Source organism: Molothrus ater, chromosome 2 (assembly GCF_012460135.2).
Source record: "Molothrus ater isolate BHLD 08-10-18 breed brown headed cowbird chromosome 2, BPBGC_Mater_1.1, whole genome shotgun sequence".
NCBI classification, from domain to species: Eukaryota; Metazoa; Chordata; class Aves; order Passeriformes; family Icteridae; genus Molothrus; species Molothrus ater.
Window position 1 is genome coordinate 39,552,081 of NC_050479.2, and position 25,789 is coordinate 39,577,869.

Below are 25,789 nucleotides of genomic sequence, written 5' to 3' on the forward strand. Positions count from 1 at the left end.
AACTTTTTCATACACAGATATTACTTTAACTTTTTTCTCTTTTTGAGCTAGTACAAGACTTATAAGGCAGTGATCTCTTTACATAACAACAGAGCAATATATAAATATTTCAGACAGTTCATTAAAAATGTGCATGACCTTGTGAAACTATGTATACACACAGATTCAAAGCCCTATAATTAGCATTTGTATAAATCAAAAGCCAGGCCAGAGAAAAATAGCTGCAAGTACTCCAGCCTGGAAGTTAAAAATATCCCTTCAGAAAACAGAGGTTTGTTAATTCACTGTTGAAATAATCAAAAGTGATTTACAAAGATGCACTTGCCAAATGATAAAAGATGAACTTGCCAAATGATAATACCCCTTAAAATTTTATTTAGTATGCATTCCTAAAATCAAACCTCAATGAAACACCACAATGAAAATGCAGTCTTTAACTCAACAGATAAAAGACCTTGAAAATAAAGCAATAAGTGAAATAACATTTCCTCATTCTTTTAGGCAACTCTTCTCCAATAATAACGTGGAAAGCAGTTAACATAAAATGTTCTAATACTTCAACATCAATATGTAGGTAAAACATGGAGCTGCATGTTTCTTCCCCCTGTTTCTCTATGCCTACAATAGACTTGAGCGAGGTTATTCAGAGGCATTCTTTCAAACTTCTCCAGGTCAGTACTACATTAAGTTAAAGACAATTCTATCAGAACTGTTCCCTGAAAGTTACTGATGCAATAGCAAGCACACATGTGTTTCAGGTAACTTTATATCTTTTGTACTGGATGAAGAAAGAGAAGAAGAAAGAGGGGTAAGGATGAAACAAACTTTTTTTTTTTTAAGTCAAGCCTTGCACAATTTTTCCAAGTTACATTTATTTTCTTCTCCCCAGTTCTAAGACATCTGTAAAATGTCTAAAACCAACTTGTTTCTAAGCCAATGGGCAGCTAACTTAATACCACTTCTAGCAAAATGGTAAACAGCAGTTTCTTATACCACAATTCAAGCCTTAGTATTTTGTCTTTCTGACACATGCTACACAAACCATATAGTTACAGTCACTAACGACAAAAAGTCATCTGTTGAAGCTGTGTGTATTTACATGATGGAAGTATATGATCCAATCCCAGAACATAGGAAAAATACGATTAAGCTGGGAAACATCCTCCTATTTGTGATCTTATAAGAGCCAAGAGATCTCAACATGCTTGGGAGTCACCGTTTGCACTGTCAGCAGCCTCCTAGCAGGACCAGTGTGCCAGCAGCAGTTCTGTGTAGATTATTTCATACCATTCTAGCTAACAGGGAAATAAAGATCACCCAGAAAAGACCAGGTGGGCATTACAGACACACAAGGAAGCTCAGTGCAAGGACACCCAAACCAAATGCAGAGCACCAGTTCTGCTACATCAAAGAACTGTTAGCTTTGACTCACAATGAACCATCTGGGGATTTATCTCTGCCTACCTATTCTCTACTGCATTGGGATTCTTAGCTTAGCAACTCAGGAATTAACAACTTGATTAACAGCTGTCTTAGAAAGTTGGGAAGACTGTAATACAAAGAAGGAAGAGAGAGGAGGACCAAAACAAGGATGCAGATCCATAATTAAGTAGTGCTCAGATCCTTTGGCACTTGAAGAAATCCACTTTTTAAAGGAGAAGGGAAACAAAGCTAGGAGCTGATGCATGAAACCACAGTGACACAAAGTTTGGAGCTGACTGTTTCAGAAACAACCTGAAAACTCATACTTCTTCCTCTCTTAACAAGAGGCAGAAATTGGTACCTGCATACACCTAGAGGCAGGGCAGAGTTCTGTCATCAGACTGTATCCCAATCACAATAAACCTTGCGGAAAAGGATCACTTACACACTTGACAAGTGGAGATTACACTGTCCTTCTTGTATCACTTCTAACCTGGACATACCTCGTTTCCAAGGTTTCTGCCACAATACTGGCATTTGCATCCTGACCAATACCACTTCAAACTTCACCACGTATTGTTTCCTCTCCTCACCTTCTTCTCACGAGTTTACCATCAAAAACATGAGATCTCCAGAGGTCAAGATATCAGGTTCAAAACTTTTGCTGCCATAACAGACCATCCCAGACTTGTAGCTTGCAGCCTACTTCCATATTCTTACAGTATTTCTCTTCTCTCCTATTTGTTCTGACAGAAAATGAAAAATCTTCATTCGAACTGGAGGTCATAGGGGAGGATAAAAATTACATTGATGGCATCAGCAAGCATGCACCTTTCCAGCCAAGTGCCCACAGGGTACATCAGGCTTGACCTACTGTCTCATCTCACTGATTTGTGGTATGGACTTCCAAAGTGCCCAGTTCACTCCCTGCTCCTGCCCAGATAGCTGGATAAGAAGAGAACAGTACCATTCAGGAAAGATTAATGAACCACCTAAGAAGGAACACTGCAGGCCATTTCAAGAAATTAATCTCTGCATCCAATATATTTGTTACATGAATCCTGTAGAGCTGTAACATTCCACATGGACACAGCCTATAATACTTACTAAAAATTAAGTAACAGGCGATTATGTGTGCATTGTGCAGCATATTCACATTACTCTAGTGCAAATATCACCTGTTGCAACCTGTATCTTTGGGTTTTTTTTAATGTATACTTTTCATAGGTCAGAATTTACAAACTGCACTTGTCTACATATGCAGCTTTTGGCTTTAATTGCTTCAAAGCTTTGTACCTTACACAGATCAGCTCTTCCATGGTGAACAAGCAGCAGCACAGTACAACCAGCTATTCCCTCATAACATCAGTCACCTAGGGCAGTCACCACAGCCAGTTATTTCCCCATCAACAATCTGAAACTAAATAGTTTAATTCAATATGATATCAAAGGACACCTAAAACATATGATTCTGCATTCTGCAACATCCATAAATCAAAAATCATTTAACAAACCTAGGAGGTTCTGCTAGTCTCCAGGCAGTGTGCCTAACCATCTCTTACACTGGAAAGTTGTGCATTCTCTGACATGACTCATAACTAACTTTAGTTAAGCACATTAAAAAAGACTTTGTTTAGTAGTGCCGTAAGCTGACAAAGTCTTGCAAGTCTTGCTACAGCAATTTAATACCCCATCACTCAAAGATGCTTGCTCAAGCCCTCTGCTCATCACCAGAAAAGTGCCCCAGGTTCTTCATCACCCACACTCACAAAATGTATTAAACAATCCATTCAAAAGTCAACTGCCTACTGCCTGATACTGAAAATACCAAAACCAGACCATATGAAAGAATGCAGTGGCAACATCTTCAGCTCCCACAAAGATTTACCAATTTGTTCACACACAGACTTGTCAGTGTGGCAACAAGTACTAAAACCTCTGCTGTACATATACAAGCTTACACACTGCATATCAAACAAGTTCTTCCAAAACTTCTGTTACTCCTCCACACATCCAGCAGCATATTTCAGCCTTGAAGACTAATTATCTGGCCACAGAAAACACATCAAATGTTTCACCATAAACATGCACCAGCACTTTGTTTAGAAACATGCCTGTGATATCTGTGTATCACTGCTCTACTTTGCAAAATGAAAGGTACAGGCAAATAATAATGAATATTTTATAGAAGAACAAGTTCATAAAAAATTCATGCAAAAAAGTTAATTTTTAGTTGTTTTAAGTATCAGATATTGAAGAGTTTTCCCCAACAGCCCACTATTTTTGAAAGCAGTAACAACAGGTCTAATAGTCATGCCATAAGAACTGCGAGCAGTTTATTCTCCCTTCCTTTTGGTTTGGTGGTTGGCCCTTTTATGCCAGACAAAAGCCTTAGTCTACCCTCAGAGAATGCAGCTAATATAGCAAAACCTAAACATAGTATCAAAGTACAAAGCAAAGGCAAGATTTGGAAAATCCTTTTGAGAAGTTCATGATTGAGTTGTGACCATCACAGTCATACAGTCTGTCAAACATCTGACTGCTCTGGGAACAGAGTGGGCCAAACAGACCTATGTTACTGTAAGTCATCATACTCTCAACATCTGGAAAGGACCTGCCCATCTGATAAACTCCTGAGGTAATTAAAGAGACCGTCTAGAAGGGGAGTTCCCTTTGCACCTCCTCCTCCTGGAAATTATGAATGTAGATATTCACAATTAGTGTATTATACAGTCAGTAGTGGATTCAGTCTCAGTGACAGCCTAAGCAGAACTAAAGATAGAAAGCATGAAGGAGGGGAAACTGCATAAGCAACTTTTACACACATATACTTGGCAACATATACTCTTCTGTGGGCTTATGAATCTGTGGCAAAGCAGCCAACTCACTGCTAGGCCTCCCGGAGCTGCAGGAAATGATTGAACAGTTCCAACTCAGCCTTAGACAAAACAAATGATACTAAAACTTATCCTCTGTCTTTTACTATGTTAGTTATGGACAATTAAACACAGTTTTTGGTGTCCTCATTTGAGCCAAGATACTTGAATCTGCATGTTAATATCAGCTTAAGAGGAGCAGCTTCAACCAACAAGGAGATATGCCATGTATAAAAACAGTGCTATCAAGAATCTTGTGTTTCCTCTTTCAGGACCATTGGATGAGGGGATTTTTCCACTCACAGCATGCTGATGTGGCAAAGCATACTCCAAGTGCCCAGCTGCTTCCAGGTGCAAGAGCCTCTACAGTTATCTTTCCACACAGAAGCAGTGACAATAATGCACTTTTTTCTTGTTCATTCCCTAGTACTGAAATGAGTAGTTCGAGGGAAGTATTCAATAAGGCTTTTTTCAATAAGGCTTCAATAAGGCTTTTTTCTTGTTCATTCCCTAGTACCTGAAATGAGTAGTTCGAGGGAAGTATTTCTCATCTCTGAGGAAGAAATGGCTGAAAGGCTAGAGAGATCTCAGGAGCATTTGTAGCTGCTCTGCTTTATTGAAAATAAGCTTTTTTATGTGAACACAGAGCTGGTTTTAAACAAGTTCAGGAAACTTTACAGGAGAACCCGAACAATCTATTGCATGCTGCCACTGAATCATAGGTTCTCAAATTCAGACTTACATATGATATTTTCAACTCAGGGTAATATTAACAGAAGACAGTAACAGTCCTCAAGTAACTGAGGTAACCAACCAAGTTCCTCTTCCCTCATCCTCTCTCCTTCCCCCTCCTGCACATGCCTGCCCACAATCCTATCTATCCCCCTTCTCTAAAGGCTGGCTTAAACACTCCTCAGCTGACCAACATGGCAGACAATGGTCTACTTCTTGTGTTAGAAATGTTTTCCATCACTTTCATGAGACAAAATGAGCTAAGCAGAGAAGCTTTATGGGCACTGAAGGAAGGACTATGAGCTGCTGGTGCATACAACTGGGAACAAGAACCTTCTTTGGGAGGATGGCACATCCTCAAACTCTGAGGTGCTCTGGAGGGTGGCTGCATGCTGCCATATTGACCTGCTCTTCTTGTCAAATCTGCACTACTGTTTTAAGGTTGCTTTTAGAAAACAAACATGATGCTTCTCTGAGTCACAGAACGGCTGAAGTTTGAAGCATCAAAGCCACTGCTAAAAACAACTCTGGACATATAGTTTCAAGTACTCCAACAACTTAAGGGCAGAAGAGAAACAGAAACAAGATTCTGTGGTAGTGAGGTAACAACAAGATCAGCAAGTGTGGGCAGCACAAGTTACCACGCTTACTGAAGAATTTATTGGTGAGTAAGATTATGAAGGAGGGTCCACAGTTACGAACTTCAGCAGAAACTTTATGATAAGTCTGGTTTTCCAGAGTCTGTTTTAACCCACAAGTTTTCTTTACAGGAGAAACTAGAAAAGGTTTCCATTAAATTCTTACATGCAGCTGATTAATTCTTTCACCATTGTATGCTCTTGCCACACAACCAGTCAAGGACGCAGACACAAAGGAGACGGGAACAGGCACAAGTAGTCTGGTATTCACAGTGTTCCAGAAAAATTGGGATCATCCACAAACACAATCCCCCACATACAGCTCACAGATCACCAGAAGGACACAAACCTGAATGTGCAGATGCCTGCAGACACATACAAAGCAGAGCAGATAAGCAGCACACCTCAAAGATGACTGGAATAGACAGCTGGGCCAAAAAGCCTCTAAGTCACATGAGCTAAATGCAGGGCTGAAAAGCTGAGCTGGCAGCAAAAGGAAGGTCCAACAGAGGTACAAACAATCTAGGAAAAAACCAAGCAGAACAGAAAAATCCAGATGAAACATCCAAAGTCAGACAAGATTCAGGAGTACTAGCAGGGAAAAAGGGGAGAAAAAAAATCCACTAACACTAGCACATTGACATCAGTTGAAAAACGCAGGTACATAAAACACTTCAGAAATCAGGAACTGTCCATTCAACATTGGGAAGGAATTCCTCAAGTAAATCTACTATAAGAATATATAATAAGAAGCATCCACTCAATAACTTAGGAAATAGTGAACTGGTAAAATACTCTACAATACAATGTGGTGGACATGAAAAACCATCCTGAAGCCTTCTGCACAGACATGACCTATCAGCTCCAATTTTTTGGCCCCGTTGCTGCTGTCTTGAAGGCTCAGAATTAAGAGCATACACAGGAGTGGCCAATGATTTGTGCAGGCATCAACCTGCAAATTCAGTACCAATAAATGGAAAATTTAATTCTCTGATGTTTAATTTTAAGCTGCAAAGGGCCTGAATCAGTAAAAAGTCTAGGTATTGTCATGGATCATCAAGAGCAGTAACTCTCCAGCAGTTCAGTGAAGAAAAGTTTCTTCCAATCTTGTTTACAATTAAATAAGCAGAACTTCTGGAGACAAAGGATCTTTACAATGCACATACATTTACACCAACACACAGAGAGAAAAGACAACACATACAAGTAGCATCCTTCATTAGAACAAATATTTTTACAAGATGAGCCATGCTGAAGTAAATTTAAGCTTTCTGTACAGCTTATAGCCCAGTGAAGACAATATGTGATGTAAGGAAAAGCATAAATATGCAAGAGGGAAGGGCTGTAGCAGCCTTCTGTTCTGTACACCTGCCTTTGACTAGTACAGTTATTTCTGCAGAGGTTTGGCTTTTGTGTTGTTAGAGGTCTTTGGAAGGAGATAGATTACTACAATCACCTTGAGCTTCAGAAGCACAAGGCAGGTACACTGTGACAGGAAGTAGCCTCAAAAGCAAAATATAAATTGGCAGTTGGCAAAGTAACAGTGCCTGAGGTAACTTTCAGAGGAAGATGGTAATAAAGAACTGTGCTGCCCAGCCTGTCAGGTCTCATGGCTTCTTCCAAATTCTGCTTCAAAATCAGAACTGTTACTTGGCTCCAAAACACACTACAATGTAGAAGTCAGAACCCCCACACAAGGTATGTCACTACCTGTGACACTACATTGCTACTTTAAATATCTTATTCACTGTCTCAAACAGGAGCATGTACTGCAAGAGTAAGTAATACATTGGAAGTGTTTCCTTTGAAAAGAAAAAGCTAGCAGAAAAAAAAGGCTTTACCTAAAATTGAACACAGCTGCAAGAAGTTTGTCTTACTTCTTAAAACTGAATTTAAAGAACACTAAAGCATTTTTGAACCACAAGGAAATTGCTGGGCAGCAATACCCAAAAAAAAAAATTAAAACTAGAATACACTCGTTTACTTGAAAATAAGCCAATTGATGCCAGTTTCAATGTTTAACCTTTACCATAGGGAGGGAGATGTGTTAATATACTCCCATTAAACTCTCCTTCTAAGAAATATTAACTGGTTTATTTAACTCTGGCATGAGTCTGTTAATGCCTGTCTCCATAGTTTTAAATATTCAGAGGCATGAAAATCCATTAATCAGTTACAAGAAGGACCAGACAAACTTCTGCAGGACAAAATGAAAAAAAGTCTTATCCAGGTCCCAAACATGCCTTCCTTAAAATAGGCTAGGAATAGAATGCAAGCACAGCATATAGCTATTTATAATATATAGAGAGATAGGCATAATTATGCTATTTAAAATGTAGTATATGTATATTCAAATACTGGAGGTGGAAAGAGAGGACTCAATTTGTTATACTAATCTAAAGCACAGCTTAAACAAAAGGCACAGTTGCCAAGCCAGTATAAACAACCTAAAGCAACTAAACTCCAGTGTCCAAAAAAGGTGTACCCCACAGAAAAGGTACACAGGTTTATGCCTTCTGCATAAATACCAGGGAGTGGCCAGAGTAACTCTAAACAGTCAGCACCACCTTAAGTAATAATGCCGCATGAAAAATAGTTTTTTTAATAAACTTTAAAGTCATCTCCTCTAATTCCACAGAAGTGGTAAAATTACAAAGTCAAAACTAAGAACCATAGTGATCCGTAGACAACATCCTTAACAAGATATAAGTTGTGAACTATTATTATCACAGATTATATGTAAAAAGGGTAAATGTGCTTAGAATGATTTAATTCTACATTTTGAAATTAAAAACTCTCCTTTACCAAAAAGTTCATAGTGTATATTGTAACTTGTAAGTGGAAGACATAGCTCCCAATCATACCTTTGCAAGTGAAAAGACAGAGCCAGCTTTTTCCAAGGACTCAAAGCACAAGTACTGCCTCTGTGGCTCTATACTTACAAGTTTTCACTTTGGATCTTCAACCTGAAGTCTTACTTGATAATTTCGCTTTAAAACTATTTAAGGCTTTACACGGTCTACATATTATATGTTTGTCCAGAACTTAAATGCAATATTGAATTAACTCAGTTCAGAAGCATTTCTCATGTACAAACTATAAAATTTGAACATACAGGAGTTTGCATGACACACCACTGTAAGTGATTAACTACTTCACCATATATGAAACACTACACAGACAGCACCCGAGGCACCGAAACTTAGCCTTGGTATGCTCGCAAGAGTTTTCAGTAGTCACCTATATCAGTAGTAAGGAATGCTCAGAAAATTTAGGGAGAAACAAACTAAACTTAAGAATTTTCCCTGGATGGTTTCCATATTGCTTTTCTTCACTTCATGGCATTGAAATCACCCTTGATTTTTACATGATAAAAGAAATCTGTGGAACTAATCCTAGAAACCTCTTTCTGTTTCCTTGCTTAACACCTCCAGGCGACAGAAAAGACAAAATGCTTCATTTGCATCCTTAAACATTAGAAACTGCGAATGAGCCTTTTCAGCTGCAAATGTTATTGCATCTACATTTCCAGAAGAGAAAGAAGGTTAAACAGCCTACTCAGGTTTATGTTAACTCATCTCTTTTTAGCACCGTGAGCAGCACAAAGAGCAGAAAATGCAGAAGATTAACAGCAGAACCTCTTTCTTCATTAAGTTCAATTAGATCCTGGCAATGGATATAGCTGCTGATTACAGGAAGATAAAGAGAAGAAATCAGGTATGCGCAAAGGAAACGGCAAACCCTAGTCTAATCTTAATCTTCCCGATCATCCAGCCTCAGGAAGACCATTTCATTTTTCATGCAACACAAAATAGTTCCACCAGTTGCATGACCACACAAGATTTCGCCTGATGTAAAAGCAGCATTTGTTTAATCATTAATTCAAATTTAGTTTAAAATGTAATATGCCAGTGTTGCACAAATCCAGCCTGAATATGCTAGCAAGGTAAGAAGGAGTCCCTGCTTATCGATTGATAAGTATCCCATCTTATCAATTAAAGAATACATTTGAGCCACAACTAGCAAAATCTATTAACTACTTTGTTTCACAAAAAAAACCCCACTATCAAGTACGATTTACTCTATTAGTTCTTTGTCGAAAATTAGGATTCAAGCTACATATTTTTAATTTGTTTGGAGGGGGAAAGCACTTGGAATTACTGCACTGAATATAGCAGAGAAAGTTAGCAGAACTTTATTTTCTAGGCCATTTGGCTTTTGGTCTGGAAAAAGCCTTCAGCTTGGCAGAAAATACTCAATGAGATGTTTAACAAAAAATATACATTAGTCTAAATTAAAACCAGGCAGTCATGGAGAAAAAAAACAGGACGATGAGGGGGAAAAACAGGGGAGCATCATTCTAGCCAAAGCAATATCTCACATTACCAAGGACCCAAGTTTATGGCATCTACAAAATTTTCTGCAGCAAACTGAAATTCAGTGGGGAAAACAAGCAGAATAACAAACAGTTCAAAAATTCCAATGTCAGAGCAAATGAAGAATATGCACAGATACAAGGCATACTCTTAATACAGCCATACTATTTCTCCTGTCCTAAAGCTGCACGTGAAGCTTTGCAAATTAATAGAGAACACAAACATATAGGTTGATCAGTAAGTGCACTTTGCAATACCATATACCTTGTGTTTTTCAAAGGGGAGGCAAAATCAATAATCAAAACATAAGAATATATTTAGAAGTGAATGAGCAATGAAAAATTAGCACTGTGTTATGAGATGTTACATTGAGCTGGCAGTCAAAGGGTATTAATTGTATGCCTGTGTGTTGAAAAAAAAACTGTCTGGTATTTTTCCAAACATTCTAAAATGCTTTCAGAGTTAGGTGACTATAATGATATTTATACTGCACATTCAAAAACCAAATGAAAACTTATGATGACTGTCCAAGCTCACACAACCCTGAATTTACTAATGATTTAAGCATAAAGAACCCTGGTGTTGATAGCCAGGAAGGTAAGTGACCCTAGAATTATCTTCTCTAATAACTAGATTGAAAAAAGAGTCATTTCTCAAACATTATAACAGACAAAGACATTGAATAAGCAACATTCTTGATAAAACCAAGACTGTTAAAAGCCTACTGCCCTAACCAAATTCTAAATAGTCATCATCAAACATTTGATAAAGATTGTTTGAAGACCTCCAGAGAGTCTATGAAGTCTATATGTTTGAAGATCTCCAGAGAGTTTATAAAGACTCCCTGAGCTACACTGGAAGATGCAGAACAAACCATCAAGTCCACTTCACAAAAGTAGAAGCATCTACATCTACATTGTTAGTAAACTGGAGTTATTTTCCCAGAAGAAGAGAGCAATTAAACAGCATTAAATTTAATTTCTGACACATGATAGGCATATTTATGAAAAAAATAAGTATCATGTTGTCTGTTATGTTAATCACAATTATTTAAGAACCAGAGAAGCAGTAAATATCAATAATTAAATATGCATGGGCACACATTTGTTTGTGGTTTTGTTTGTTCATCATCGCCGCACCAAACCAGGTTTAATTCACTAAACCAACAGACTGTCTTCTACCAAAGCCAGGATATACTGACCCTGCAATTACTAAAAAAACAAAACATCACACAAGTAAGGGAAGGATAGGACTGGGGCAATAGCCTCTGAAGCATAAAACCATTATAAAACCCCAGGATGGGATGGTGTCCCATAGGTCACAGTAACTGTCACAGAGCAGTGACCCACAAAGTCAGTACCTGCACTCCAGGGCCCAATCCCTCCTGACTCTCACACCCCTGGGAGCAGCTGTGCAGCCATCAGTTTGGGAACCACCATATGAGCTAAAAACAGCTAAAGGCGCAGAGGGTGCTTAGAGGATTTTGAGGGACAGTCCCAAGAAGGGTTAACAGCAGAAGGGACAACTGCCAACAAGTACACTGTCACCGGACATTTAACAGGGTACATGGGGGAAAGCATGCAGGAAAGGTAGAGGCTGACTGAAAACTACATTTGTGACCAGAAATGCCTATGGCAGTCACTAGCAGGGAAAAACTGGGAATTATAGAGGTACTATCATGGCATGGCAATGAGACAAGTCATATGTGAGATAGCTGCAATCTAGAAAGGCAAGGAGTACTGGAAGATGTTGTTAAACACAGGAATGCATAGCTGAGAGAGGCTGTGGAGTTTCCATCCTTACAGATATTCCAAACTCAATTGGATATAAACCTAAGCAACCATTCCAGCTGATGCCACTTCAAGAAAGGGACAAGTCTCCAGTGTTCCCTTCCTAAGTTATTTACTCCACAGAGCTAGGTGAAGTGTGTCAGGAAGATCATTATCTCTGGACAGGGACAGCAACTAAAAGGAGAGAGAACCTGGCACAAACCTTGTCACAAAATAGACAAGACCCATGTACTTTGTCTGAGATAAAGGGATGTGGTATCTTCCCACTGAATCCCACAACATCCATTTCCTTAAGAGAAAGCAGAGCCTTGTCATACTGATCTTCCTTCTCTAATAACTGGTACTGATGTCTCTAGCCATTTATTTCTATATCTGTACTAAAATACACTGCTCCTTTAGCTTTGCAAACATGTGACAACCATTAGATCAATTGTTAAAAAAAAAAAAAACAAAAAACCAAAGGTTCCCATCTCTGAAAGGCAAGCTTAACCAATTGTCTTAGGTCAACACAGGATACAGCACGGCAAACACAGCTGGAGGGCAAGCAGGGACAAGAGGAAACTCCCTACATCAGCACAGGCATGGAAGAAGTTGGGAGAAGCAGCTGCAATCTTAGAGAGGATGGTAAGGGAGCGCTTCTATGATGCCCTCTCATGAGCTGAGCAAGCACCAGTGCACATATGGGATAACATCAGACAACACAGTCACAGCAAAGATACCGTTCCATGGAATCCTGCAAAGCACACTCTGCCTTGTCTCCTTTACTACATGCATCTTTTTGCAAAGATTCATGGTATTACTAATGGAAGATGTTCTTATTTAAATCTTACAGACAGTTCCCTAGAGAAAACTGTGGATTAATTACCCCGTAATGAAAGATAACTAGCTTTAACAGCTGCCCACCAAGAGAGGCCTACTACACTAAATTTAAGTAAATGAAAAATTCAACTTTTTTTCCCCTTTGGAAATCACTCCCAGAAAATTTTTTTTTCTACATGTTTTAACAGTCAATGTACATAGCTCTCCCTCCAGTTTCTCTTTTTGCTCTACTTATATGAAGTTTACATTAGATATTATGGGCAGAAATGCATGTGAATATGTTGTCCTCTTAAATGCGGATGTTCACATAAAACTAAGAAAAACGTTAAGGTGCTTTTGTAGCCAAAGTTAAAGATAAAATTCGGAATAATATTTTTCCTTTAAGAAATAGGATTTTTATACTCAAATATACAAATTTGGAGTTTTCCATGAAGCCCTGTTTCTACTCACACATATTCTGACATGAATGAAACTGCAGATTTGGCTATTTAATTTTATTTTTCCACAGAAGGCAAAGAATTACATGTGATAATAAACACCACTGAATATTATAAAAGTTTCAAATTATTTTCAAAGTATGTGTAAGTTACACTTCTTGGCTAGCATGAGGAAGCAACAGTGGAATTTGGCACATTTAAACTTGTGGAACAAAACGTGATGGACAGACAATATTACATCACTCAAAATGCTACAGCTTTGGAACAACAACCTCTCACTATCTCAGTGTCATAAATAAAACAAGTCAATAAATTATTTCAATATGTAGCATCAGAGAATTTACAGGCACTTAAAATGAAGCAATCCATGAGACATCCTTGTGGTGCTGCTTCTATGAACCACAACTCTTCTGAGCTCAGGATAATATATTATGACAAAAGCATCTACCATGTATTCTGAATACCACCAACTCTGAATCTGAAACAAATTTTATCTGGTGACTGTGGGTGAAACAGCTTTTTGGAACAGAGACAGTCAAGTTCCTCCTTCCCCTTCCCAACAGATGGGCCTGAGAGTTGGACAGTCTGGCTTCACTCATGCTATAAAGTAATTAGACAAACAAATCTGGATCCTGTAAATAAGCATGTGCTTGGAATTAAGCATGCTTAAACAGCTACAGACCCTAAATTTCAAAATTTTAGCCTGTAGAGGAAATCAGCCTGTTAAATTAAAGCAATCTTTCTGGAAAAGTTGATATTTCTTTCTTTTCAAAGGTAAGAGATGAATGAAACTAAAAAACTATAAAATTTTTCATATGCTTCATTTGGATGCCAACTGATGTCTCAGAATTGCATAAGATAGTAAATAAGACCACAGTACCCTAGAAATTTTTTCTATTTTAATAGCTCAGCTAAGTTACATAAAAATGGTGAAATGCAACAAGTTCCAGAAACCAAATATCCAGTTTATCTGCTGAGCTAGGATTGCCTCAAAATTCTTACTAAACTGGGTTTTCACTTGCAAATTGAATGCTGAAAAGTGTGTGCAACTACATGTTCCTCAAAGCTACAGAAAAAAAATCCTTAAAGGTAGAATATACCTTTATATTATTATAAAGGTAGAATATACCTTTATATAAGCAGTAAAAAAGCCTCCATAAGTATATACAAAGGTTACATTTCACCTCCTGCACCAAAGAAGAGACACAAAGAGACAAGGAGAGACCACAACTGCATCACAGCACAAATGTATCCAGAGCACATGCACAGCATGGCAGAGCAACTCTAATCCCATGCTCTAACCCTTGCAAGGCTGATTTTACAGTCTCAAAGTTCCTTCATCATCCTTGCAGTCACCTGCTAACAACACATCAGGTAGCAGCAAGAGGCTTGTTCTGATGGGCTCAGCCCAAGAGGAAATTTAGCTGTCAACAGTGAGAAGTGCTCTACCATGGTAAAGTCAGAATGTAGTGCCATTCTGCCACAAAAAAAAGTGGGGTTCTGACCTCCAGGCTTTTCATTTTTCACACCCCAGCCATCGCATTTTGATAACTTCTCTTTCCAGATTATTTTTAAGTTTCCTCTAGATAACTACATTAATAGTAGTCCAAGCACAAGGGAGATGGCAGGAACACGTGACCAGGGCCAACACCTCCTTACAACAGCAGGAAAACTTTCATTGATAGAGATTATGAAACTGCATCTTTGCACAAATGCACATAAGATATAAGGTGGTGTTATGGCTCCCATTCCTTGCTTTGTAGGAGCAACTCAAGTGCCATTGGCAGCAGGAGCTAGAGCAGGACTTGAAACATTCACTCTAGAGTCCCAGGAGGAAAGGCTAGGACAGAAAGCAATTTACCATGCAAGCTCTATAGCATCCTCCTAAACAGTAACTGGTCCCATCATTGAAACTTCTAGAAAAATTAACACTGCTTGTTAATCACTTGTTAAAAAAACTATATTTCCCGATTCCAAACCAAGTATGCCTTTAATCAGCTCAAAGATGGGAAAGATCTGCTCCAAATTAGAAATTCTAACTAGCTGTAGAGCTATTGCTGAAAAACAGTTCTGTATCAGCAGAACTCCTTCCCCAAGTCTCGTACTTCAGGCTCTACGTGAATCATCGCAAACAATCTCAAGCAAATACAAAGTAAGCATGATACTATGAAGTTAAAAGGATTAGCTTGGCAAAGTTTTAAAATAACTAAGACTCATCACTTCCAGTGAGAAACAAGTGATTATTTTAAATATGGTGTCATAATGATCTCTCTTTGTTTACTGTAATAAAATATTTCATTATCTGCTTGAAGACAAGTTAAATTAACTCCTTTTCTATGTCCACGTTTCAGTCTGTGTATATTTTTGAGCAAAATCACAATCTGAAGCATGTATTTCTTAGTCTGTGTGTGTAAAATTGACGCTCATCATCTCTCCAACAAATTAGAAAATAAAAAATAAAAGAACAAAACTAAATGAAAACTTACAAGGGAGTTAAGCCATAAAAAAAAAAAGGAGGTAATCTGACAGAAGATATTCAGCTACAAAAAAGTACTTAGAACTAGAGCTGGTGGTTGGGACTGACTTCTTTTAGCAGAACAAACAAACAAAGATCCTGGCTCCCAAGATTTTCAATACAGGAAAGTTATGTGGAAATAAGGAACTCATTAACTCATGTCTGGAATAAATAAAGTTTTCCACTCTGAATAGATATACATTCCAAAAGAATTCAAAAATATTATGTATAGGAAGGGAAAGTTCCAAAAATATAGAAACCAAGACCAATATTGTCACTTTTCCAGGCAACCATGCCTTCTAATTTTAAGGACTAGAGTACAGATGTCAGGTCCATAAACCTGTAGGGTAATATGAATTAATATAGAGAGCTTATTCTTTACAAAAATAAAAACAAAAGTTACATTAAGTAGTCTCTTAAGCTTACATTGCATCACAAGCATCATATTGCATTATATTGCATAATAATTATTGGCCTTTGCTGGTCACATTTTAAACAAGTTTTATGCTGACAAGCTGCTATTAGTGGAGAGCACAAGACTCTTCCCACTACAAAATCTGAGAAGAGGAGACACAAATGCCCATACCTTTAAATATGGGTATTTAAGTATGGGTATTTACCCAGCCACAAGGACGGCTCGCATGTCTCCCTTTCTTAAAGAATGGTGAGGATTGAGACCTTTTTGTGGTTGCAGACATTAAGTCATTTGGAGCCCCAGGTTTTTTGTCCCCATTTATTTTTTTAGCTTACCCCTTTTTATCTTTCTTCAGTTGCAAACAGAATTGGAAGAAGGGGAAAAGGCACAAACCAGCTTTTCACTACACATGTGCACATGACATCAAGCACAACAGGGATATGATGAGCATAATCAGTTTCTTTGGATTTTGCTGTAATATGGATGAAGTCAACAACAGACATTAGTGATACTGTCATGTAATTACATTTATTATAATTTACAATATCCATCATTACACTTAAAAAATGGAGAGCCATTTAAGTGTTAAATAGTAAAAAATGTGATCGAAGTTGTTTCTATCTTTGATCTTTCAAGCAAATTTTCTTCAGCTCCAGGACTACACCTTCACTGCTATTTATCCTTCAGCATTAGATCAGAAAACAGAGTGACCTTTGTGCAAGGAGCAAATCTCCTCTTTGCAGACATATGAACAGTTCATACAAGAGTTCTTGCCATTCACAAAATTAAAACTACATTCCCTCTGTAATCTCAAGGTCTTCTTTCAATGTATTATCTCTCAACTAGTTTACATAGGCCCACATATTTTTAAAGGTAATTTACACTTTTGCTGTCTAATAACGATTCTCTCATGGTCCATTTACCATATCTTTTAATGAACAGGCTGAACCCCATTATTTTAATCTCTGAAGAAAAATTAATTTGACAATGCTCAGCATATTATACATTCTTCTCTTGGTCCAAATACATACACCATTTATCCATATGATATGCTTTTCTAATCCAAAAAGGAATATATCCATCATGTCACATATTGTCTTGCAGCCAGTTTAATTTTTAGAAAGGCATGGAGAATTAAGACTCTTAAATATCACACAAACATTATTATCCAGTAAATGTTAGCTGCCTTAGTAATGGAAAGTTATAGTACATAAACAGTTCGAACTTTTTTTGTTAAAAATCACCGTGTCATCTGAGTGTTCCAAATCCCCTGGAAGATCACACAGGATCCTTGTTTTAAGGAAGTATCTCTTACCAGCTATTACAATGCAGACAATGTAGCTAAATGCCAAATCCCTTTAAAGCACACAATTCAAAAAAGCAGCAAGACATACTAACTTCTTGACACCTAATAGCATTTCCTCTGCTGCCCACCAAAGCATCTCAGCTGTTTTCTATTGTTGTTTTGTGACAATTTTAAGACTGACGTTCAAGTTTTTGTACTTTGCAACAGTACAGCATCCTTACCAATCTCTGATTTGGAATAATTAGCATAAGCTACTACATATACTTATAATGATACCTGTAGCTTTCATTGCGATCCTCAAAATGTGGTCCAACACGAATGAGAAACTTCAGGCTTATAATTTTGTTACAACACAGTAACAAATGCAAAATTCCAGGTATCTTATATAGATAAACGCAAGATCAAACCAGGAGTCTTATACTCAAAAGTAAGCAACCAGAAGTTAAATTTCAACTCTTAATAGTAACATTAATTATTTTACATCACTCGTATCACTGGCATTCAACTACCACAGGAACACAGGCTACAAAATTTTATTTACCCATGCTGAAACCTCATCATTACCTAGGCTTTTCATTAGGCAAGTGTTGTAGTGCGTTTTTATACTTTGCAATACTTTGAAGTAGTTTTGTTTTGTATTCCCATATTTTTCCCAAATGGTTTATCCCAGACTGTACTCCCCTCCCTTTACCTGTGTTATCCCTCTCCCAGGATGAGATCATCCCCAAACCCCCACCCTGGCTCTCTGTCAATCCCTCAGCATCCCATCCCTCCATCCAGAAGTTTCGGTCCAAGTCGTCGAGTGATTTTCCAGAGGCTGGGAGTCAGCCCCCAAGCCTTGCCCCATGCGCTGTCCTATATGTCTATCCCCCAGTACCCATCCCATAGAGTTACTTATTGGTTGGTAAAATGTTATCTGCTTTCAGTTTCCACCTCCCTTTAAATGTGACCTTGGCACATCTCCCGGGGCTCTCGGCAGGAGGCCCCTGAGGTGCAGGAGCTCCTTTGGGACTCCTAATAAAACCTTGGATTAACCCCTGCTAAGAGTCGGCCCTTTCTCTTCTACCGATGTCTCTGGTGTCTCTTGTGCTGCAAAGGCGACCAGCCCAGGTGCCCTCAGTACCCTCGGGGCACACACAGAGAGTGTCTCCCTGCTGTCAGCCCAGGTGCCCTCAGCACCCTCGGGGCACAGAGAGTGTCTCCCTGCCAGCCCAGGTGCCCTCAGCACCCTCGGGGCACAGAGAGTGTCTCCCTGCTGCCAGCCCAGGTGCCCTCAGCACCCTCGGGGCACAGAGAGTGTCTCCCTGCTGCCAGCCCAGGTGCCCTCAGTACCCTCGGGGCACACACAGAGAGTGTCTCCCTGCTGCCAGCCCAGGTGCCCTCAGTACCCTCGGGGCACACACAGAGAGTGTCTCCTTGCTGTCAGCCCAGGTGCCCTCAGTACCCTCGGGGCACACACAGAGAGTGTCTCCCTGCCAGCCCAGGTGCCCTCAGTACCCTCGGGGCACACACAGAGAGTGTCCTCCCCCGCTGTCGGCCGTGTCGGGGCTGCCCTCCCCGGTGTCTGCCGACTCGGGACTGGCCCAGGGTTCTTGAGAGGCTTGCAGAGGGACCGAGACAGGCAAGCTCCATCTCCATTTCAACTCTAAGTTACTCCTGCAGTAGCTCTTCGGTCCAAATATTTTAGGAAGATTTGTCATTCCTAGAATGGAATCCAATCATCAGATTTTATTTAACTCCACCAGACTAAGATATAAATATGCTACACCAGAAACTCCTTAAAAGGGAATAACATTTTCTTATTCCTAAAGGCTCTGTTTTCTTTCACTGGTTTTCAAAGGCAGTTGCAACTGTTGCACTTTTATAGTACTGTCTATCAGGACTGATGTTCCATTACATGATATTGAAAACTCACAGGCAATGTAAGTATTTCATTCATGGAGTCACAGGTTCAGGAAACCATTCCTGTAATTAATGATAATGCAGGTTTTTTAAGAATTAGCTGAACTGGAATCTTAATACACAGACAAGAACTTTTGGGAGATTGCGTTGGTAGGGTTTTTCCATCTCCTTTTCTTCTGCTGCTCTTTACTAGATTTTAAACTTTGGTCACAAATTTCCTAGTCTCCTGTACTGTGGAAACATTAAAACATATTTGTGTATTTCCCCTAAATCATATAGTCAGAAACTGAAAAAAAGAAAACCTATCAAGAAAACAGATTCAAGAGGGAGAGGGACAGATAACATTGGGGTTTAACTGTAAGAAGAATGCTTGATTTTATCAGTCCTCATGAATGACACTTTTTCCACAGAAATGTGGCAGAATGTTAAATGTTTCAAAGGTTATATAGGCTACAGTCCATGCATGAACATACTGCAGATATTTTATCACTACTTCTTCAATTTTAGGCTGCAATGGAAAATCCAAACTGTAAATTCAAAGAAAAACAGTTCTGTAGTTTTCTGGCACTTGGAGCTAAAACAATAGCCTGAATTATATTTGGAACATAATGTGCAAACATGCATTAATACATTCATCCATGGATACAATATGTGTACTCAAGTCTTCAAGCTACCCTTTATGGATATTTTGGTGCTGTGAGGCATGCAGTGTGTCAGTTTTGTGTCTGTTATCTTTTAAACAAGGCAAATGCTTTAACAGTAAGTATATTGCATTAGAAGAACAGATACTGAAATGAACATATTTAAGTTACATCAGAGAGAAAAGCACTTGCAAGAGCAACAGGCAAATTACCAGAAACAATCAAAGCAAAAACATTCTAAGAAACCAAGTACAAATTTATTAAAGAGAATCTTTGGCTTCTTCCTGTAGAAGTTGTCTGAACCTCCCATTCCTTTAATTGTGGAGGCTACTTAAGAAATTCTGTGTCAGTCAGGAGCAACACCAAAATACAACTATAGCCCACTTTCAAAATTCTGAAAAATCCATTTAAAGATACCAGTAGGAGGTAAATTAAAGCCATAAGCATTAGGAAACTAATAATTTGAAAAATGTACAGAGGCAATGAAGCCTAAACTTATCAAGCACTAAAATGACTGGAAAAGTGTTTTGTATAGTTGGAAGTAACTAAATACAAAAAACCAAAATATTTTGTAAAACAAAAGAAGATACAATTATAATCTACTACACAACCTAACATATCTGACACAACATCTTGTAAATAAACCATTAATATCTTATCACACACAAATTTTGGTATAAAGTATAGTAGAAAGCTAGAGACAGCCTGTATAAGAGCAGAACCCAGAGTGACCTTTATTTACTCTTTAGAAACTCTTACTTGAATAGACATTTGTCAAATTCTGAATCTCACAGGACTCAAGTTTTCCACTCCAAAGATTTCTTGCACAAGAATGTCCCTCAGCATTTGCAAAAGGCTAGACCTTTCAGTTAGAAGAGTTTGGAAAGAACAGTGGTAATACTGTATAAACTGTTATTCACAATAAGCTGAAAAAGAGTTTCATACAGCAGCTGGGAGGCTCCAGGTAACAACTATGAAAGCAGAATGGAAGCCACACTGTACCATGAGAACCTTTACTACTCTCATGAAAGTTTGCATATTTCAGTCCACAAGCCACGGAAAACCTCAATTTGCACCACCTTCTAGGGAGAGTCTAGCTGTCAGCTAATATGGAAACTCATTACAATCAGATCACACTCCACCCACAAGATGCCCAGACTCTGAAACTGCTCCTTGGAGCTAGAAATAGGCATATTAGATAAGTGCAAAGGCCACTTATCTCCTGAGATTCCTGGGCCTTCTAGATGACATTCTTGAACACAGAAAGACAAAAAAAAATGCAAGGAAGTAACAGGACAGGATCCTCTCCTCCTCAGCTTGAGAGCAACAATATATTTTGAGAATAAATACATTAACATGTATAAATTCACTAATACAATAGAAATGGACAAAATTTCCCAGATAAATTAAATATACATGTGTCCAGTGCAAGGTTTGAATACTGTCTTAAGCCAAACAGTAAAGAATAAACATAAAGAAATACTCAGTCTCCAAGCAAGGTGAGAGTCCCATGTAAACAAGCAGGCAACTATGTAATACAGAACTGTGTGAATGCCTACACATGCACGACCCAAATGAAAGTCTTCATTCAGGCATTTTTTACCTTTTGAGTAACCTGTTTTTAAATAGCCTGATATTATTTTAGTATGGTGGCTTTGAATTTAAAATTAAGCACAGCTTGCTAGCAAGATGCCTTGCCCAAAAATCCAGGCAGGGAATTTATTCTTCCTGATTTCCAGCCTGAGCAAATTAAACAACTTCTCTTGGCGGGATAGGCAGAAGCACCACTCTGCAGCACACCTGCTGCCTGCCTTTGAAAAGAAAATTTACACATGGGATTCCTGAGCAGCCCTTTTGTGCTAAGAGGCATGTTCTCCACATACAGACATAATGCATTTTCAGCTTTTGTACATGCAACAGCTCACACAGTATTTGCATAGTCCACTACAGTCATTTGCCAAAAGAAGTCACAGTTTTATAATATGGCTGCTATGGCAATTATTTCTCTACATTATTAAAACAGAACCTATGAATAAAAGTACCAGTCTTACAAAATTCAAGTGTTTCAATTTGGTACCACCTTAAAATAATATGTTCTTTCTGCAAGCAGAATAAAAATATACACTGAAAATAAGAGATTGCCATATCCCACATCTGTATTCTTCTCTGGCTTCCTAAATTCATGCCTAACTTTATGCATACTTATTGTCTTCCCTAAGACTCAAATTTTTTAATCACAGTTTGGGATACAACAATTAATGTCTGAAGTATCACATATATCACAATAGCAACTATTTAAATTGAGCAACTTGAAAATTATCCTTTGAACATTGCAGTATGGGCGTTGAACTCCCTAGACGCCTTCTACCAAAAATGTCCTTGAAGACAAACATGGTTATGGGCTATACCAACTTGGCCGACCAGTATCTGCCTCTTGCTCCATAGAAAGCCAATTCTAAATTTAAGCTAAGAGAACAAACAACTCCCTCCCAAAAAAAAAGCTAAATGACTAGCCTGTAGAAACATTCTACATTCTGAGATCAGATCCTGTTCCAAAGACCAAAGGATCATTCATTACTCAGAACCACTTTTAGTGTGATAACAGCTTTGCCCCAGCATTCACAGTTATAATCTAATCCTGCAAGAGCACATACAGGAAGATACAAGATGCTCAATCAAGATGTGGGTCAATCCTCCAAAAAGTCTTAAGATCCAGAAAGCAAACAAATCCCCTGCCTTTAACAACTGCACAACCCTGCACAGAAATATATACAATAACAATGCCTTAGGACACAATTCCATGTTACTTGGATGACTAGGGATGGCAGTGGCACCCACAACAGCCACAGGTTGTGCTTGGTTAGCCATCAGGAAGCACTTTCAGCCAGGCAGAAGCAGGTGAGTGCCAGAGAACCTATTGAGTAGAGACTAAGCCCCCAGCCCAGAAGCCTGCCCTACCATAAACCTCCAAGAAATCTTCATTGAAAGCACTCTTAGCACCCCCTCCATTTGATCCATTCAGAACCACAGTCCAATTCTAAGACATAATCTGCAAATACTTTATGACTTCAGTCACAACTGAAAAAGAAACTAAAACCATTCTAAGTTTAAAGGATAAAGTGTTCTCCCCACTTTTGTGCAAGCTCTACTGAGGCAACCTCAACTGTTTGCTAGTCTCAATGACTTTGCCACACAAGTATCTCCAGATTTTTTTAGAGAGCAAAGAACATACTTTGCCTCGTGGTTAGGACACTTGTATCTCACACAAGTTCTTTTTCAAGAAAAGAACAATTTTCCTCAGGTGTTTTTATAACAAGCCATGAAAAAAACTCTGGCTCACAACCAAAAAAGTTTTGCAAGTAAGATCCATAGATACTTTACTACTTGTTAACTCAAACTAGTATTTGCTGTCTAATCACAATCTCAATCATTGAATTACCACTGTAGATAGCTCCATGCTAATACAAGAAAGGTAAAGGACTCAGCCTTTCTAGACAACCCAAAGAGCTACTTTGCAAATTATCAATAGGAATTCCAAACCTGACCAGAGCAGCTATGAAAATATTTTCAGCGTGTGAAAAATATTCAAATGTCTCTACTTTGTACAAACATTCTCATTTAAATATATGCACCCAATGTTCAGATAGAGTAATAAAAGGGTTCACAGATTCTTACACAATAAAGTGGCAGGTCTTATTCACAACAATGTTCTGGAATATCTTTTACTGGTTTTCCCCCCATTCTAAATGTTTAATGCATTCCCCATCTCCAAACTGTAAGTAACTTGAATATAAACAGTGTTCACAATACCTAAGAGTGAAAGTGGGAAAGAGTAAGCACCAGTACTCTTTTGCAAGAGCTCTGAAGAGAACATGTCAGTATGATCCTAACAGGCATCTGGAATAAAAATGCTTCGTTGTCCGTGTACATATGTAAATTCAGCAATATCTATCCTTTCGGACAGAAAATATATGCAGGCCTCTCTACAAAGGAAAGTATAATTTCACAGTATAAGTTTCCACATAGTGCTCTGAAAATAGAGTAGCTTGGGAAATAGCAAGAATATCACTCCATCAAGAATACATTTAACTAATCATACGGTTTTATTACCAAACTAAGCTGTTGTTACATAAAAGCATCAATTTTCCTCCAAAAGCAACCTTTATTTTGCATCTGAATTGCCAACCACGATGTGACTGCATCCTAACACACATATATTTGCCATTACTGCAGTGAACCACACACATCTTTAAGTGAGTCAGTAGGAGATGAGGCAGAGGAAAGAAGAAAGTACAAGAGCAAATATTCACTGAGATCCCTATCATCATGATCTGAGAGCAGGAACCTGCACAGCCTGTAAGATCATCTGTTTCTGAGTCTCATTGCACAAGCGTTACTTTTCTGTATCACTTCTAAGTAACCTAATTGGGATTACATTAGTAATCTAATGTACCACATCCTTGTATTAAGAGAAGGCCTGCTAAAGGAGAAATTTTGAGGAAAATTACTGTAAAAGTAGTTACAAAAGAAGAGCAGTTTGAGGGTAAATCTACCTGAAGTAACCTTTCTAGACATCATCTTTGCATTTTTCTGCTGCTTCATGCATTACTAATCAGTGGCCCACTAGAAACTTCAGCACCAACTGAAAAGCCTGGCAGGGTATTTGGCTTTCAATTCTTCTACTCAGTTTATTCCCAACACAAGTATATTCATCAGGCTTAAAAACAACTCTTGAACAAGGGCAGCCACTCAGCAATGAAATGTAAATTACTGACATGTGCTAAAACCTGCACTTGCCACTGCTAATGAGCACATTAAAGGGAAAAAAGCTTACTAGATATTACTGCAACCTTTTCACTTAACCCTGTGTGTACTGAAAGCCATAAATGAGTATCAATTAAAGAACTCATCTCTAAACAGTGAAACCCTGTTCAGCAGGTGTATGCTTCCTACGCAGTTCTGATACAAAAATCAGGATGACAGACAAATGTGTGCACACTGATAACAGTCTTATTTTTAATCTTCCATTAAAGTTTTCAAGATATCAGTAAAAAAAATCATAAATCTGACAACATACATAAATTTCCAGGTTTACAACATTAGCAGTGCCAGATCTTAGGTGATCAAATAAAACAGGATTAGCTGCCAGTAAGCCCCAAGGTTAGGGAGCCAACTTGTAGCAACTTCTCCCTTCCTATTATGCACATGGGAGGTAAAGACCCTGAAAATAATCTTCTCCAAACAGCAATGGCCTGCAGAGTCACAGAAAACAACACCTTTGCCTCACAGCATCTAAGAGTGATGCAACTTCATGGCGCAATAAAAGCCCTACCTACTATGTTCACTCCAAGTTTCAAAGCTTTTAATAATTCACACTTATCAATGTTGCAAGAAGCTGCTGTAAATTTACATGCTGGAGAATGGGGAGACAATTTTTTGTGAAAAACCACACCTATAAAATGGGGATCTTCATATTTTGTAGATGAAAGAAATTACTTAAAGATTATTTGGTTAAGCAAGTTCTTCAAATGCTTTACTAAATAACATTTTTATAAGGATGCATCATAAATAGATGGCACTCAGAATGGACTTTCAAAAGCTAAATTAGGTACCTGAATCAGCCTAAATTAAGTACCTAAATCCCTCTCAATAAGGTTTCTGCCTAATACTAGTTCAGCTAAAAATAAATTAAAAGTTTATCAACTTTGGTTGCTTATTTTTTTCCTCATACCATTTACCCAATCCCAAGCTACCATCCCTTTCAGTCCACCTCCATTCTGAGTAAGGCAGAAACTTGTTAACTTGTTTCTGCTAGAATCAGCTGTACTAACCTAAAGACTTTAATAGAGGAGTTAGGAGCACGGGATATATGATATGTTTAAACAAAGATAATTTTAACAGGACACTTTTACAAAGTGAC

General features: G+C 38.3%; 1 protein-coding gene across 1 annotated transcript in view; it reads right to left on the reverse strand.

Annotated features, from left to right (window-relative positions):
• The window catches only part of PCCA (propionyl-CoA carboxylase subunit alpha), a 273,726-nt gene that overhangs the window by 195,879 nt on the left and 52,058 nt on the right, over positions 1-25,789 (reverse strand). The window lies entirely within an intron of this gene.